This window comes from Saimiri boliviensis, chromosome 2, assembly GCF_048565385.1.
Source record: "Saimiri boliviensis isolate mSaiBol1 chromosome 2, mSaiBol1.pri, whole genome shotgun sequence".
In the NCBI taxonomy this organism is placed as follows: Eukaryota; Metazoa; Chordata; class Mammalia; order Primates; family Cebidae; genus Saimiri; species Saimiri boliviensis.
Window position 1 is genome coordinate 111,338,961 of NC_133450.1, and position 18,996 is coordinate 111,357,956.

The 18,996-nt window shown below is 43.9% G+C and overlaps 1 long non-coding RNA gene across 2 annotated transcripts in view; it reads right to left on the minus strand.

The window, feature by feature from the left end:
* Positions 1 to 7,065, minus strand: part of LOC141583642 (uncharacterized) — a 28,641-nt gene extending 21,576 nt beyond the window's left edge. The window contains exon 1 of one of the 2 annotated variants that reach the window (XR_012516401.1): positions 6,853 to 7,065. This is a non-coding gene — a long non-coding RNA (uncharacterized LOC141583642). The remainder of the gene's footprint in view (positions 1 to 6,852) is intronic. The other variant, XR_012516400.1, reaches the window with a different exon arrangement.
* Positions 7,066 to 18,996: the final 11,931 nt, after the last annotated feature.

The following is an 18,996-nucleotide window of genomic DNA, read 5'->3' on the forward strand; positions in this document are numbered from 1 at the left end:
AAACCTAGGCAGTACCATTCTGGACATAAGCATAGGCAAGGACTTCATGACTAAAACAGCAAAAGCAATGGCAACAGAAGCCAAAACAGACAAATGAGATCTAAACTTAAGAACTTCTGCACAGCAAAAGAAATTAGCATTAGAGTGAACTGGCAACCAAAAGAATGGGCAAAAAATTTTGTGACAGAGATGAAGAGACACTTTTCAAAAGAAGACATTCATGCAGCCAACAAACATGAAAAAAAAAGCTCATCATCACTGATAACTAGAGAAATGCATATCAAAACCACTTTGAGGTACCATCTCATGCCAATTAGAATGGCAATCATTAAAAAATCTGGAGACAACAGATGTTGGAGACAATGTGGAGAAACAGGAATGCTTTTACACTGCTGTTGAGAGTGTAAATTGTTCAACCATTGTGGAAGACAGTGTGGTGATTCCTTCAGGATCTAGAAATAGAAATATTGTTGGACCCAGGAATCCCATTATTAGATATGTACCCAAGGGATTATAACACTTTCAATTATAAAGACACGTGTACACATATGTTTATTGTGGCACTGTTTACCATAGCAAGGACTCTGAACTAACCCAAATGCTCATCATAGATAGACTGGACAAGGAAAATATGTCACACATACACCATGGAATACTGTGCAGCCATAAAAAATAACTTCATGTCCTTTGCTGGAACATGGATGAAGCTGAAAACCATCATTCTCAGCAAACTGACACAAGAACAGAAAACCCAACATTGCATGTTCTCACTCATAAGTGGGTGCTGAATAATGAGAACACACAGACACAAGTAGGGGAACATCACACACTGGGGCCCAGGGGCTGAGGGGCTAGGGGAGGAATAGCAGGGTGTGGGCGAATTGGGGAGGGATAGCATTAGGAGAAATACCTAATGTAGATGACGGGGCAATGGATGAAGTAACAACCACCATGGCATGTGTATACCTATTGAACAAGCCTACATGATCTCCACATGTATTGCAGAACTTAAAACATAATATTTTTTTCTAAAATATAAGTGGATGGTGAACAATGAGACCACATGGACACAGGGAGGGGAACATCACACACTGGGGCTTGTGGGTGGTGGGGGAGGGGTGGGGAGGAACAGGCAGGGGTGGGGGGATTGGGAAGGGATAACACGAGAAATACCTAGTGTAGTTGATGGGAGGATCAGATGCAGCAAAGCACCAAGACGTGTGGATACCTATGTAACAAAATGCACGTTCTGCACATGTACCCCGGAAATTAAAGTGTAATAATAGTATTTCTTTCTCTTCTACCTTCGTGGAGAAGTTTTCTTGGTTGGGGGGAGATTTCGTTTTCAATTATGTGTCTCTAACACCTCCCAGTCTCAGTGAGAATGTTAAACATATATACATATATACATATATATGCATATGTATATGTATATATATATATTTATATATATATGTATATAAACATCTTCTAAATTAATACTTTATCTCTTCATCTGTATTAGTCCAATTTGCATTGCTGTAATAAAGGGATACCTGAGGCTGGGTAATTTATAGGGAAATAAGGGTGATTAGACTCATGGTTGTGCAGACTGTCCAAGAAGCATGGCACCAGCATCTGCTTCTTGTGAGACCTCAGGGAGCTTACAACCATGGCAGAAGGCAAAGGGGAGCTGGCATCTAACATAGTGAGAGAGGAAGCAAGAGAGAGACGGGGGCAGTATCACACTTTAACAACCAGATCTCAGTGAGTGAAGAGAGCAGGAATTCAGCCATTACTGTGAGGAGGGAACCAAGCCATTCAGGAAGGATCTGCCCGATGAGCCAACACCTCCCTCCCAGCAGGCCCTACCTCCAACACTGGGGATCACATTTCAACATGAGACTTGAAGGGCCCAAACATTCAAACGATATCACCATCTCTGTTACTACTGTATCTACACAGGTAATGAGGGGTTCTGTTAGACTTCATTACATCTTAATTCTGCTGCCCATATCAGATAAACAATGGTAGGCTGGTAATGAGGAATCAGAAGTAGAGGCCAAAAGTGGTTTTACTCAGATGGCCATAGCATCATTTTAAATGTTTGGAAAAATTAGATTTCTTGGGTTAGTGCACTGATTAGTGGAAAATGCCCTGTGCTTGCAGTTGGAAGAATGTGGATCTGAACTCCGTTCCACCACTGACTCTCTCTGTGAGTCTTACCAGTCTCCTAATTTCACCCTGAAGCCCAATCTCCTCATCTGAAAACATCTCTTGTTTCTTCTAGGGTCACTGAGAGACCAGATGAAATATTACAGGTGTGCTTTGCGTGATGAACACTTGTACCCTAGTGTTTTCTTAGTATTCACTAACCTTGCCATCTAAAGGGACTGACATTTACCAGCTAGTTTCCAAAGGGGCTTACTCCTAAAGGAAAGGAGAACTGATCTTTCCATTTCCAGTTCATCTGTCCATTCTTCTACTCCTTTAAACTTCTTCATAAAGACTTTCTTGCCTTTCAGCATTATATTCTATCTTTAATAACATAGGACATGGTGCTCACAGTTTTGCACATTTAATTTGTTCTGCATTGGGGGTTATGGTTCCTAAGGGAGATGCCCTATCAAGTTACCCTGTCTTTTCAGCTCAAGAATTCAAGGTGTTTATAAACTGAGGAAATACAATGACTTCAAGTGGAAAATAAAATGAAGAATAACTGCATACTACAAGATAGCAGTGCAATTTAGAGCTAGAACAGGCCTAGTGTGTTCTAAATCTAGCATAAACACATTTTATGTTATAAATATGGATTTTAAGTAAAAAACCAAGCTTTCTGTTGTGATTTATTTATTTAGGTTTCTCTCTAATTTGGTTGAGGTCTCTCTTTAAAGGAGGCCAGAAGCCAGCCCATCTCCAGGAGAGCCCTGGCCAGGAGGAAAGGAAGGCTCTGGGGTGTCAGTCAGGTAAGGCACAAGGAGGAGGCAACACCAAAACACAGGAACAGAAGAAATCTCTAACTTACACATCCTGGAGAAGGTCGGGGAGCGTCTGGAGGACGAGGGGCAGTCTGAAGGCCGTGAGGAACCAGAGAGCAGAGGGAGGGCCTGAAGCTTTCTTCTCGGGCTTTCCCGTGAGGGTGTGGCTTTGCTGATTTAAGAGAACACGTGGAGCTGGGCTTATTTACAGGGCTCTGGTGTCGACCATTAGGTTTTATCATGACCAGCAGCTGTGTGATGGGTGGGTTCTGACTCAGCGGGATGGGCCGCATCACGACCACTCAGGGAGGGGGAGGGTTACCCAGATCGGAGGGGATACAGTGAGACTGGGCTTCAGACAACTTAGGTCAGGTCTGAAAATGGATGCTGAGGCAGCAACTATTAAACACATTTATGGCAGCTTTCCCCGAAACCTGGCTTTTAAATCATTTATATTACACATGAACAAAAACTAAACTGAAAATATTTGGAAGTAACCCCTTTGGTTTGCACTAATAAGCGGGAATCAAGTTTCTAGGTTGTCCTGTTTTAAGTCAAATGACAATGTTATTTAAGTTCTCCTATTCGTAGGTTCTCCTATTATAAGTAAAATGACAATGTCATTTCATCTTAAAGCTAAGATATGAAAATAGAGAGGGAAATATGTAGCCCTTTACCTGAGGTGTCAAAGTGTTTCTGTTCATAAAGGCCGTTTTAAGTTTTAGTTTCAGATTGATCTTGTTACTTTAGTGCAGTCTAGGTGAAAATATTCTTTTGAGGCTGTAAGACACATGTTCCCATTTGGAAAAAAGGTATTTCATTGACCATATATGTTTCTACTATGACTGTCGAGTGTTTCTTTTATCTAGAGGTTTATATTGCTAAAGAAGTTGCCTATGGTTACAGTTTGCAGCCAACAAGTTACCCTGAATTAGCACAGGTGGCTCTTGCTATAGGAATGCTGTGGCGTGAGGCTTAACCATAGTTCTCATATTGTGGTTCCCGAACCAGCAGCATCAGTTGTGTCTGAGAACTTATTATAAATGCAGATTCTCAGACCCCACCCAGACCTACTGAATAAGAGACTCTGAGTGGAAACCAGCAATCTGTGGCCCAACACGCCCTACAGGTGATTCTGGACTGCACTAGAGAGCCATCAATTTAATGTTACAGAAACCCCTTTAGGGTTTCTGTAGCACATTGCTTCAGTAATATAAATGTTGACTTTATTTTACTTAATGGCATATGTGATATAAATGGTATATTAATGTCATATAAATGACTATAAATGGTAGCACATTACTTAAATAATATAAATGGTCAGCATTTTAAAATTATTTTAGCTGGTACTGAAAACCACTATCCTGTTTAACGAGGCTTCAGCCTAACAACAGTGGTGGTCATCACAATTCACAGTTTTGGCCAGTTGGTCCTGTTCATAGGCACAGTCAGTGATTCACCCAGAGGACTCACAATGAGTTGCAAACACGTCCCTTCTGCAGAGCTCAGACCGGGATGCCTTTTGAGGTGCTAACTGGCAAAAATAATTAAATGTCCTTGCGATTTACCCTGCCCTCAACTTCACCCTCATTCTGGGTCTTTGCTTTCCTTGAAACAGTCGCTTTCTCTGTGACCTTATTTATCCTCTCTCACTGTGTGCCCTTCCTCAAACTTGCAGAGAATCCACAAGATTCAGTAATCACCTTCTGAAGGTAGTTTCAGAACTGACTGCTCTCTTAGCTATATCTCTATCTTAGTAAACACAGTCACTTACATGTCCTCCTGTTAACATCAGCACAAATAAATAAAACTGAATGTGTGCCTCACATCAGCTTCCTATCTGAGCGTCCACATTTTTGTCAGTGGGAGGTTGCACAGATCTACAAGTTACCCTGATTCCCCTTTCTCCTTTGCTGGCTTGACCCTGGAATGAGCTATAGATTTTCATAATATATATCATATTTATCCATTTCTCCATTACTGTATTTAGAATGTAAACACCGGAAATGGGAAACTGTTTTCCAAAAGGCCTTCTTCGGTCCCTTTCTTATTCCCTCCCTCTCTTTCTCCTTTCTTCCCTTTCTCTTAATTCCGTCCTTTTTTCCTTCTCTCCTCCTTTCTTTCCTCCCCTTCCTTCCACAAACAGACGGCAAAAGAAATGATTTAGCTCCTCTCCTTCTAGGCGTCCCACTGACTAAGAGCAGCCTTTGCATTCTTGAGCCTCAAAGTTCTCCACGTTCTGCTGACAATCTACTTCTTTCATCTCCCCTCCATCCACTTCCTGTATTGACTCTTATTGGGTCTCAAACTCAGACACACCGGAAAGCCTGATTGAAAGAGATATTTGAGACCAAATCCTAGGGTTTCTGACACAGTAGTTTCATGGTAAATCCCAAGATTTAACATTTCTGAAAAGTTTTCATGTGCTACAGATAGAATGTTGGTATCTCCCACAAATTCATATGTCCAAGTCCTAACCCCACAGTGTGTCTGTATTTAGAGATGGGGTCTCTAAGGAAGTCAGTCAAGTTAAATGAAGTCATAGGGTTGGGCCCTGGCCTGATGAGATTAGTGTCCTTATAAAATAAGGTGTTCTTATAAAATAAAACACCAGAGAAAGGAAAGGAAAGGAAAGGAGAAAGGAAAGGAAAGGAAAGAAGAAAGAAAATGAAAGGAAAGGAAAGGAAAGCAAAATCAGATGTGGGTGTAAGGCACACTAGCATGAGCAGGGGTGCGGTGTTGGTGGCGGATAAGATAATCAGGGAAGCCTTCTCTGTGAATGTGATAGAAGTGAGGGATGAGCCCTGGGAACTAATTTGAAGTTTCTTCAAATGGTTGCAAGTAGATTTACCGTATGACTCAGTGATTCCATTGCTAGCTATATGCCCCAAAGACCTGAAAACAGGTGTTCAAACAAAAACTTGTATGCTCTTTAAATGTGTCAAGATCATAAATATGCAGGAAAGTCTTGGAAACAGTGTCAGGAAAACTGGATCAGAATGCAAAAACATATTTTACTCCCAAGCGGGGCAAGAGGTAAAAGTTAAATGAGTTTGTGAACTGAATTATCATGTAGGAACCATGCTGATTTCTTGATCTAGGGGTTATGCGGTGGTAACCTAGGAGAGTTTCCACACTTTGGATAAAATATACCGGAGTATTTTGTGGGATGTTGCAAATCTGGCACAGCAATAACTGGTGGGGACTCTAAGAAAAGAAACAGGTTATATTTTGCACTGCTACTGGAAGTTTCCTAGAAGTATGACATTATTAAAAAGTAAATTACTTTTTAAAACAACCATATCAATACTATGCCAGAAAAGCAGAGACGTCACCAAAATCCACTATAGAGGCTACTCTTCATCCAAAGCTGTGAACCCTTATAAAAGCCTCAATGTCAACCAACTCCACTTAGTAGATATTATTATACTTACTAGTATTAGAGGCTGCTGTGTGGACACATTAGTTTTACTGCACAGTGTGGATATTAGTGTTAGGGTATAGTGTACATATTATATTGGTGTTGGAGAACAGTGCAAATATTACATTAACATCAGGGAACCATACGGATAGTATTACATTAGCATTGGAAGCAACAGTGTGGATGTCAGATTAGCGTTAGAATATTATATTGGTGTGGATATTATGTTGGTGTTAGGGTACGGTATGGATATCATAGTAATGTTAGGGCACGGTGTGATTATTATATTAGAGGCCACTGTGAGAACATATCTTAGCAGCCACTGTGTCTGGATATTGACAATGATATCAGGATGTGGTCGTAATGATGGGATTTGGGGATTTCATTTTTCTAGATGAATTTCTTCCTTTGCTGAGTACTCTAAAGACTCTCTTCTCTGCACTCAAGGCCGTGGAAAGGAAGCTTTTTACTCACCAATGAACAAGACTTAGTTGACACCACCGTCGTGCTGCCCCGAGGAAGTCTTCGGGCACCTCAGAGGGAAGTTGGTCAGGGGTGGGTTCGTGCGCCCTCTGGTGGCACCAGAGCTCAGCACAGATACTCTTGCTCAGTTTCTCAGCAGACGTGCACCCCCGCCTGGCTGTCCTGAAATACCTATAAAATTCAATATTGAGTTTACTCAATGTAATAATTTTAGAAATTCAAACCAAAATGAAGCCCACTGTAGCCATTCCTTCCCAAAGACGGTGATGGAAGACTTTGGAAGCCATGTAGAATCAAATGAATATATACACAAATTAAGAAAAACAAAAACCTACTCAAAATAGTCCAGAGACTGTAATTTTAAATGCAAAACTATGAAAAATCTAAAAGAAAATCTATATGACGTTGAGTTTGGTGTTGACTTGTAACACAAAACATCAAATGCCAATTCATGAAAATATTGATAATGGACTTCATAAAACTAAGTATTCTACTGTGCAAAACTGTATGCAGAGAACAAAAAGAAAAGAGAGATGCGAGAAGATAATGACAAAACACATACGTGATTTTAAAACTGGGTAAATATCTGAACAGATACCTAACCGAAGCAAATATACTGATAGCAGGCAGGACATGGTGGCTCATGCCTGTCACCCCACATCTTTCGAAGGCTTAGACGGGTAAATATTCTGAGGTCAGAGTTCCAGACCAGCCTGGCCAACATGGCGAAACCCGTCTCTACTAAAAATACAAAAAATTAGCCACGTGTGCTGGTGGGCACCTGTAATCCCAGCTGCTTGGGAGGCTGAAGCAGGAGAATCGCTTAAACATGGGAGGTGGAGGGTGCAATGAGCCAGTATCGTGTCATTGCACTCCAACCTGGGTTACAGAGCAAGAAAGACTCCATCTCAAAAATATATATATGTATATATATATATATATATATATATATATATATATATATATACTGTTAACAACACATCTCATACATGTTGATATGTTTATACGAGGGGAAACTAGTTCGGGTCTACACAGGAAATCTGCATTTTCCTCCCAATTTCGGTGTGATTCTAAAACTAATTTAAAATAAAACCTTTATTTAAAAATTGTAATTTTTAAAAATATCTCCTTACTTATTTGTACTAATAAGAAGCAGTAATTGACACTAACTACTCCTACTTTTCAAAACAAGGGCATTCATGATGCTGCAAAGTAATTTATGCAAACATATGTAATTTCAAAGAAATGCCTATTTTACAAGATTTATGTTAAAATAACACATCCATGTAAACATATTTATCATATATTTTTTCTTGTGGTGTGGTTCACTTTCTAGGAAATCTGGTCACCTTAGAACCAAGGAAAGACTTCAGATTTTGGACACTATTTCAATTTACAGCAGGACGTTTTCAAAAGTATAACTTAAAAAAAATTAAAATAGCAATTGATAGTGACTGAATCACTTATTATAATGAATGCCTGTCTTTGTTTTGTTTCCCAGCATTCCTTTTAGCTACAATACAACAAAAGCAAATATTTGCCACTGGAAAAAAATATTCAAAGAAAGACTGTAAAGGGAATTTGTGAGCACAATTATTCAATGTTTCATGATGATGCTTTCTAATACTGAAAAGTTAAAAGGGTTACTCAAAGTTATCCCCCCAAAGATGCTTTGAAGTAATCGATGAAACTAGAGAAACAAAAGTGGCAGGACAATCAATGCGACTTTAGATGTCACTGTGTCTCGTGAGAAAAAGTAATTTACCTTTAGAGGATTGCTAAGAATGACTGGAAACCCAGACTCTGGAATGCATCTAAATTTAGTTGTCAATATCACTAGCAATGAAGGTGATAAAAAGGGATCTGTGTTTTATTTCCGTAATACAATACCAATGCAGTATTTAACGCTCCAAGGAAAATAAGTTATACCTGAAATACAGTTGACAATATCAGAATCAAAATAAGCTTCCTGACCAGGCACGGTGGCTCATGACTATAATCCCAACACTTTGAGGGGCCAAAGCAGGTGGATAATCTGAGGTAGGGAGATCGAGACCTGCCTGACAAACACGGAGAAACCCCATCTCTACTAAAAATACAAAAATTACCCAGGCTTGGTGGTGCATGCCTGTAATCCCAGCTACTGGGGAGGATGCGGCAAGACAATCGCTTAAACCAGGGAGGAGGTGGGTGTGCTGGGCCAAGATCACACCATTCCTCTGCCCTACTGTATGTGTAAAAATGCAAATTCACTGAACCAGACTAAATTGTATTCAGTGGAAGGCTGATCAAAAAATTCAAAAGAATGTAACTTTTGTTTTATCTACTTCTTACCTAGAACCACCCCCCACCCCGCCTTCCTACCTCCAGTTGTTCCACCTCACTAAACCGAATGACTTTACATCTTGCACATATTGATTGGTGTCTCATGTCTCTCTAAAATATATAAAAGCAAGCTCTACCCTGACCACCTTGGGCCCATGTTGTCAGGATCTCCTGAGGCTCTGTCATGGGTATGTCCATAACCTTGGCAAAATAAGCTTTCTACTTGACTGAGACCTGACTCAGATATATAGGGATCACAATCCACAATCACCATGGTGTGACATTTGACTACAGCATTCAGTACAGAGATGAGCTATACAGGTATGGTATGTAGCCTGAAAGCAAGAAGCTATACCATATCACTTACACCATCCAGGTTTTACAAGGACACTTGATGGTGTGTGCACAAAGATGAAATCACTAAGGACACATTTCTTAGAAAGTATCCACATTGTTAGGAGACGCTTGAGTGTATTTTAAATGGTTAAAGCCTAGGAGGGAAAAAAAAAAAAAAAAAAAAAAAGCAACTGAACTCCTGTTATGGTTTAAACAAAGCTTAATAGAGTTAACATATTTCACCTAATCTAAGATGCTAATAATTAACACACATTATTTTATGCAACATCACAAATAGGCTGCCAATTAAACCAACTTTCTGAATGACAACAAAAATGTAAACTTTCTTCTATTAATGCCAGGAAAGTAAAATGAATATGAATCATGGTTTTGACATGTTAAAGCAAAAAAGGGGAAAGCTGTTAGCCTGAGGTCTTCCCTAAGCAAACGAAACCGAACTTCGAGGCATGCGAACTGACTTAAAAACGTTAACCAACCAACCAGTCAATGACAAAATACCCAGCTGCCAGCTGGCTGTATGACTATTGACGCTGAGGGAACCATCCCCACAACCGGCGGTCGCCCAACTGGAGCCAATGAGAAACCTCACTCAGCAGCCACCGCTGAGAGCTGGAAGACCCAAGCCCTGTTTCTCACTCTGGTGCTTCAGGCACGATTCAAGCATCATTCCTTCCTTCAAATTTGCCTAAAATTCTTCTAACCCCTAAATTCTAACTTTTAACCGTAACCCTTATCCCTAATCCTCACCCTAAACTCTAACGATACGTTAGTTTCTATGTTTGCACTGATATGTCAGTGTTGATTATTAAAACTTGCACTGCAGCCACCGGGCCTCGGGCGGGGAGAACCTAGGTGCGAAGGATTCAGAGGAGCTTTCGGTGTCCAGTTTTCCATACCGAGATCTTACCAGTCTCTGACCCTAAGCATTGAAGGGCTGCGAACAGGAAGGAATTTACTCACTGTAGACGTGGCCCAGAGTTGTAGTGAGGCTATGCCCGCTAGGCCTGTGCCATGGAGCATGCAGCTCCACACTCACGGTTCCCAACAGACATATACTGAGAAGACTGCAACCCCGCAGACCGGCAGGATGCCGCGTGATGCACGCCAGGGCCTGGATGCCACACCACGCAAGCCGGCGCTGGGACGATGCACCACATGCCCCTAACCCCAACCCACCCCTAATCCCTAACCCCTAACCCTAACCCTGAGCCTAACCACGTTAAGTATAGGTTGCAATGAGCACAGATTGTGCTAATGCTCTCCACCTTTGGCAACAGAGCTACACTCTGTCTCAAAAAGGAAAAATACAAAAAAATAGCTAGGCATGGTAGTAGGAGACTAATCTCAACTACTTTAGGGGGCTGAGGCAGGGGACTTTTTTGAACCCAGGTAATGAAGGTTACAGTGAACTGAGATCGCCCCACTACACTCGAACCTGGACAACAGTGCAAGACTTCATCTGCAAAGGAAAATAGAGACACGGTTAAACACACACTGCACTAATAAGACATGCAAACAGACATCAGGCACATAACAAGATGATCAGTATCATTACCATTACGACCATCTACACCGAAACCACAATGGCATATACCTTTGACACACACTAGAAAGGCTATAATCTAAAGAAATGTAAAATAACAAGTGTTAGCAAGGTCTGAGAGAAATGACCATCCTTAAATACCGTATGGGGAATATAAAATAGTGCAGCCTTTTTTGTTTAAACATGTATGTTACTGCGATTTAGGTTTTGGGGTACATTTGAAGAATATTCAAGATTGTCGCATAGGTACATACTTGGCAATGTGGTCTGCTGCCTTTCTCCCTATCGCCTATATCTGGCATTTGTCCCCATGATATCCCTCCCCAACTCCCACTACATGCCCTCCACAGACCCCAGTGTGTGATGCTCACCTCCCTTTGTCCATGTGTTCTCACTGTTTAACACCCGCCTATGAGTGAGAACATGCAGTGTTTGATTTTCTGTTCCTCTGTCAGTTTGCCGAGATTGATGCTTTCCAGGTTCATCCGTGTCCGTACAAAGGACACGAACTCGTCGTTTTCTATGTATATGTGCCACATTTTCCCTGTCCAGTCTATCATCGTTGGGCATTTGGGTTGGTTCCAAGTCTTTGCTATTGTAAACCATGCTGCAATGAACATTCGTGTGCACGTGTCCTTGTAATAGAACCATTTATAATCCTTTGGATATATACTCAGTAATGGGATTGCTAGGTCAAATGGAATTTCTATTTCTAGGTCCTTGAGGAATTGGCACACTGTCTTCCACAATGGTTGAACTAATTTGCACTCCCACCAACAGTGTAAAAGTGTTCCTATTTCTCCACATCCTCTCCAGCATCTGTCGTCTCTAGATTTTTTAACGATGGCCATTCTAACTGGCGTGAGATGGTATCTCAATGTAGTGTTGATTTGCATTTCTCTACTGCAGCCTATTTTTAACACAGTTTGCTGATTCCTCAAAAAGTTAAAAATACGCCGGGCATGATAGCTAATGCCTATAATCACAGCACACTGGGAGACAGAGACAGGTGGATTACATGAGCCCGGGAGTTAAAAGCTAGCCAGGATGACACAGCAAAACCCAACCTCTACTAGAAATACAAAAATTAGCCAGGCATGGTGGCACACACCTGTAGTCCCAGCTACATGGGAGGCTGAGACAGGAGGATTGCGTGAGCCCAGAATGTGGAGGCTGCAGTAAGCTGAGATTGCATCACTGCACTGCAGCCTAGGAGACAGCACAAGACCTCATCTCAAAATGGAAAGGCCAAACATGGTGACTCACACCTGTAATCCCAGCACTTTGAGGGGTGGAGGCAGAAGGATCTCTTGAAGTCAGCAGTTAAAAACCACCTTGGCCAGCATGGCAAAACCCGGTCTCTACTAAAAATATGAAAATTATCCGGGTGTGGTGGTATGCACCTGTAATCCCAGCTACTTTGGAGGCTGAGGCAGGAGAATTGCTTGAACCCAAGAGACTGAGGTTCCAGTGAGCTGATATCAGGCCACTGCACTCCAGCCTGGCCAACAGAGAGGCAAGATCGCACCAAAAAAAAAAAAAAAAAAAAAAAAAAAAAAAAAAAAAAAAAAAAGAAAGAAAGAAAGAAAAAGAAAGATAAGAAAAGAAAACCATAATGCCTGGGACTGGAGGAGTGTAGTGGCTCACGCCTATAATCCAGCACTTTGGCAGACTGAGACGAGCATGTACCTCAGGTTGGGAGTTTGAGACCAGCCTTACCAACATAGAGAAACCTCGTCTCTACTGAAAATACAAAAATTAACTGGGCGTGGTGGTGCTCACCTGAGGAATCACTTGAACTTGGGAGGTGGAAGTTGCAGTAAGCCGATTGTGCTACTACACTCCAGGCCTGGGTGTCAGAGCGAGACTCCATCTCCAAAAGAAAAAAAAAAAATACAAAAACTTAGCTGGGCATGTTAACAGGAGCCTGTAATCTCAGCTACTCGAAAGGTGAGACACAAGAGTCATGTGAACCCAAGAGTGGGAGGTTGCAGTGAGCCGAGATCGCACCACTGCACTTTAGCCTGGGTAAAAGTGCAAGACTCCATCTCAAATTAAAAAAAGAAAGTGAAAAGACAGCACACAGTGCATTATATATCTAACAACAGTCTGTTAACCACAGTGTATAATTTGTCTGACTCAACAACAAAAGCAACCAAATTACAAAATCTAAAAACAGCTGAACACACACTTCAACAATATGACATGCAAATGGAAAACAAGCACATAACAGGATGATCAATATAACTCTCATTATGGCAATCTACATGGAAACCACAATGATAAACTCCTTTAACACACACTCAAAAGGCTATAATCCAAATAAATAGAAAATAACAAGTGTTAGCAAGGTCAGAGAGAAATCACCATACTTAAATACCACATGTGAATATAAAATGGTGCAGCCTATTTTTAACATAGTTTCGTATTTACTCACAAGTGAAAAATAGTCTGGGCACAATAGCTGATGCCTGCAACCACAGCACATTGGGAGGCCGAGACAGGTAAATCACGTTGAGTCCAGCAGTTCACGATCACCCAGGACGACTTAGCAAAACCCCGTCTCAACTAAAAATACAAAAATTAGCCAGGCATGGTGGCACACACCTGTAGTCACAGCTACTGGAGAGGCTGACACAGGAGGATTGCTTGAGCCCAGAATGTGGAGGTTGCAGTAAGCCGAGATTACACCACTGCACTCCAGCCTGGGAGACAGCACAAGACCCCGTCTCAAAAAAGAAAGGCCGGGCATGGCAGCTCATGCCTGTAATCCCAGCATTTTGGGAGGCCGAAGCAGAAAGATCGCTTGAGGTCAGGAGTTCGATACCAGCTTGCCCAACATGGTGAAACCCCGGTACCTGTAATCTCAGCTACTTGGGAGGCTGAGGCACAAGAATTGCTTGAACCCAGGAGGCAGAGGTTCCAGTGAGTAGTTGTCAGGCCACTGCACTCCAGCCCGGCAGACAGAGCAAGACCTATCTCAAAATAAAAAAGAAAGAAAACCAAAATACCTAGGAGTGGCAGGTGCAGTGGCTCACGCCTGTAATCCCAGCACTATGGGGAGTTGAGGCAAGCAAATCAACTGAGGTTGAGAGTTTGAGACCAGCCTGACCATTGTGGAGAAACAACATCTCTATAAAAAATACAAAAAATTTGCCGGGCGTGGTGGCACAGGTCTGTAATCCCAGCTAGTCAGAAGGCTCAGGGAGAAGAATCGCATGAACCCTGGAGGTGGAAGTTGCAGTGAGCCGATATTGCACTAATGCACTCCTGCCTGGGTGACACAGCAACAGTAACACACCATCTCAAAAATCAATAAATAAATACAGAAAATTGGCTGGGCATGGTACTGGGAGTATGTAATGTCAGCTACTTGGCAGGCTGAGGCAGGAGAATCATCTGAAACCAGGAGGTAGAGGTTGCCGTGAGCCGAGATCACACTACTGCACTCCAGCCAGGGAAACAGAGCTAGACTCTGTCCATCTCATGAAAAAAAAAAAAAAAAAAAACGATAGGGGGAACACAACCCACAGAAAGGAAGAAAATATTTGTGCATTACATGTCTAACAGTCTGTTAGCCACGATGTGTTATTTGTATAAATCAACAACAAAAACAACCAAATTACTAAATGCAGAAACAGCTGAACCCACACTCCGCCAATAAAACACTGAAATGTAAAACAGGCACATAAGAGATGGATAATATCATTATCATTAGGGCCATCTTAACTGTATGACATACTCAATGTCATACACAATGACATACACACGCTTTGCCAAAAATACATGTTAATGGAAAACAAGCACATAAAAAGATGATCACTATCATGACTACGGCCATCTAAACTGAAACTATGACATACTCCCGCACACACACTAGAAAGGATATAATCCAACAAATGTTAATTAACAAGTGTTGGCAAGGTGAGAGAGAAACCACAATCTTTAAATACTGTACAGGGAACAAAAACGGTGCATCCTGTGTTTCACATAGTTCGGTAATTCCTCAAAAAGAAAAAAAAACTAGCTGGGCACGTCAGTTGATGCCTGTAATCCCAGCACAAGGGGAAGCTGAGGCAGGTGCATCGCGTGACTCCAGGAGTTCAAGACCAGCAAGGATGACAAAGCAAAACCACCTCTCTACTGGAAATACAAAAATTAGCCAGTTCATAGTGGCACACACCTTCAGTCCAGCTTGGGTGCCAGCATAAGATCCTGTCTCAAAAAAGAAAGCATGGCCATGGTGGTTCATGCCTGTAATCCCAGCACAAGGGGAAGCTGATGCAGGTGCATCATGTGACTCCAGGAGTTCAAGACCAGCAAGGACGACATAGCAAAACCACCTCTCTACTGAAAATACCCAAATTAGCCAGTTCATGATGACACACACCTGTAATCCCAGCACTTTGGTAGGCTGAGACGGACAAATCATTTAACATTCGGAGTTCAAGACCAGCTTGGCCAATATGGCCACTCAGACCCTGGATTCTACCTCTGCAGCCCACCTGCACCTGAACCCTCCTCCCCACATCGGTAAAAGCCTGGAACTCTCAGAACAGCAGACCTCACCAGCCATGGAACTTGATAGTCCGCAAGTTCCTGAGGATGGAGCTGGTGAGCCGGGCCCTCAAGTCCTTCTGCCTCATTTGCTCTCCTGGGATTGGAGGGGAGAGAGAGATGAAGACACGGCTGGTCCAGAATTATCCCCTGCACCCTGACAGTCACCCTGCAGAAAATCCCACTGATCTCACCAAGTGTGTCCCAAAGCTGCCTGCCTCTCCGCATCTCTGACCCTCAGTCCTGATCCATCCACCGTTATCCTGTGTCTGGACTCCTGCAGGAGCTGACCCAGGAGCGTTTCCCCAGGGAGGCAGCTTCTGATGCCCAGAGAACAGAGGCTGCCCCTGAGCCCACCTGTGGATGGCACTATCAGAAAGGCTACCTGGGGGTGAGTAATGCCTGAGCTACATCTTTTTTTCTTCCTTTCACATTTTTGGTGGGGTTTGGGGAGGGGGGAGATCTCACTATGTTGCTCTGGCTGGCCTCAAGCTCTTGAGCTCAAGTGATCCTCTGCCCTAGGCCTCCTAAAGTGCTGGGATTACAGCCTGAGCTACACATAAAATGACCAGGAGGTGGACACCAGGAAGGCAGAGGATGGGGCTGGGAAGAGGGAGGGGAGGCTTTGAGACAGGGAACAGCATGACTCAGAGGACACAGTGCGGCCAGAGGAGTGTGTGGGCAGGGTCACTTGGCACTTTCGGGTCAGGCAGGAATTTGGGGTCTCCCGTGCTTCACTGGGTGAGGGGGGCATCATCAGAAGGCAGCTGCCTGGAGAAGAATTTTTATTTTTTGAGATGGAGTCTTGCTCTTACCAGGCTGGAGTGTAGTGATGCAATCTCAGCTCACTGCAACCTCCGCCTCCTGTGTTCAAGCGGTTCTCCTGCCTGAGATTCTGGAGTAGCTGAGATGATAGGTGCCTGCCACCATGCTTAGCTAATCTTTGTAGTTTTTAATAGAAATAGCATTTTGCCATGTTGGCCAGGCTGCTTTTGAACTCCTGATCTCAGGTGATCCGCCTGCCTCCACCTCCCAAAGTGCTGGGATTACAGGTGTGAGCCACCATGCCTGAAGGAGGCCACGCAGGAGGCTGGAGAAACAGTCCAAGTGACAGATTGACATTGGGACAGCTGGGCATAGAGAGGAAATAAACTCCTTCCCTTCAAGCCCCTTGCCTCCCTCCCTCTCTCCCGCCTTTCTTTCCTTTCTTCCCTACTCCTTTCTTCTGCTCTCCCGCCCTTTCTTTCTTCCCTTTTTTCCTTTCCTCCCTCCCCCCTCTCTTCCTTCTCTCCCTCATTCCTTCTCTTCCTCCTTCAACTCTTTCCTTCCCTCCATCTGTCCTCCCCTTTCCTATGTGTCCTTGCCTCCCTCCTCTTCACTCCTCCCCTCCTCTCCTTTCTCCCCTCCCTCCTTTCTTCCCTTCATCTCTCCCTCCCTTCTCTCCACCCTCCTATCTTCTGTAGTTCTCAAACACTGATCCAGCACCTTCTGCATGAGGAGCACTAACTAGATACTGAGTCTGCCACAGGGAGTGGCCCGTGCTGCTGTGGAGCTTCCAGTCTAAGGAGAGCGAGGCCATCGGCCCCTGCCAGGAGCCTCCTGCAGGGCCCTTTAGGAAGTGCGAAGTGCTGGAGAAAAGCAAAAACAAACCCAGGACAGGCCAAGGAAGGGAGCTGCTGGGAGGAGAGGGATGGGCGGGCCATGTCCTTGCTGGATGGTGGTGAGGGAGGAAGCCCTGACTGCAGGGGGTGCTGGAGGGGACAATGGTCTTCTGGAAGGAGGGTGGTCCAGGTGGAGGGAACAGCTAAAGCAGATGCCTGGAGGGATGTGTGAACATCAGGCAGGTGTGAGGATGGGGAAGAATGGTAGGTGGAAAACGGAGGGAGACTGGTGGAAGGTGAGGCTGGAGGCAATGAGGCAGCCCAGGGTGAGCCTGGTGGGCCACTCTGGGGCCTTTGGCTCAGATTGAGAAAAATGGGGCCGCTGTGGGTCTGAGCAGAGGAGGGTGCAATGGATTCAGCTCACACAGTTCTCCTGTGGCTGGAAGGGCAGAGAGGCTGGGACAGAAGTAGGGAGTGAGCCAGGGCCTTGCTTCTGGATGCATTTTCAAGGTGATGCCAAGCAAATCTTCTGACTAACGGAGTGCAGGAGAAAAAGGCATTGATCTGACCCAGGGCCCGGGGCCTGAACACTAGAGAGAGGAGTCCCCATCCATTGCGATGGGGAAGGAGCGGGGCAGATCTGCACAATGGGCAACTCACAGAGACAAGAACAAAGACAGACCCACCGGCTCCCACTCAGCTCTCCCCTCCCCATCGCCCATGCCAGGGCCTGTGTCTCCCTCCCTACTGCCTGCCTGGTCCATCCCTTTCCCAAAAGCCAAACCTAACAGCGATTCCTCTTCTTGGTGATGAAGAAATTCAGAAGGAGGAGGCTCAGGAAGACAGCGATGGCAGTGAGGGAGGAGGGCACAGAGGGCACAGAATGTCAGGAGATCCCAAGGAGCCCAGCTGCCAGAGGTGTGTGAACCACAGCAACTGCATCTTGAATAGGAGATGGGTAAAAGGAGGCTGAGACCTACTGGGCTGCGTTCCCAGGCGGGGAAGGCATTCTAAGTCACAGGATGACATAGGAGGTCAGCACAAGATACAGGTCACAGAGACATTGTCGATAAAACGGGCTGCAGTAAAGAAGCCAATCCAAAACCCATCAAAACCAAGATGGCCAGGAGAGTGACCTCTGGTCGTCCTCACTGCCACATTGCCACCAGTGCCTTGACAGTTTATAAATGCCATGGCAACATCAGAAAGTTGCCCTGTATGATCTAAAAAAGGGGAGTCATGAATAATCTACCCCCCCATTCAGCATGTCATGAAGAAATAACCCTAAAGATGGGCACCAGTGCCCTCTGGGCTGCTCTATGGAGTAACCATTCTATCTTTACTTTTCTAAAAAACTTGCTTGTCTAGGAAAGCATAAACTTGCTCTGTGGCTCACACCTGTAACCCCAGCACTTTGGGAGGCTGAGGGAGGCGGATCACCTGAGGTCAAATGTTTGAGAGCAGCCTGGCCAACATGGTGAAACCCCATCTCTACTAAAAATATAAAAATTAGCCAGGTGTGGTGGCAAGCACCTGTGATCCCAGCTACTTAGGAGACTGAAGCAGAAAAATCACTTGAACCGCAGAGGAGTAGGTTGTAGTGAGCCAAGATCACACCACTGCCCTCTATCTAGCCTGCGCAACAGAGTGAGACTCCATCTGAAAAACAAACAAAAAAAAAAACCACCAACCAAACCAAAAAAAAAAAAAAAAATGTGTTTTCACTTTATGTACTCACCCCGAGTTGTTTCT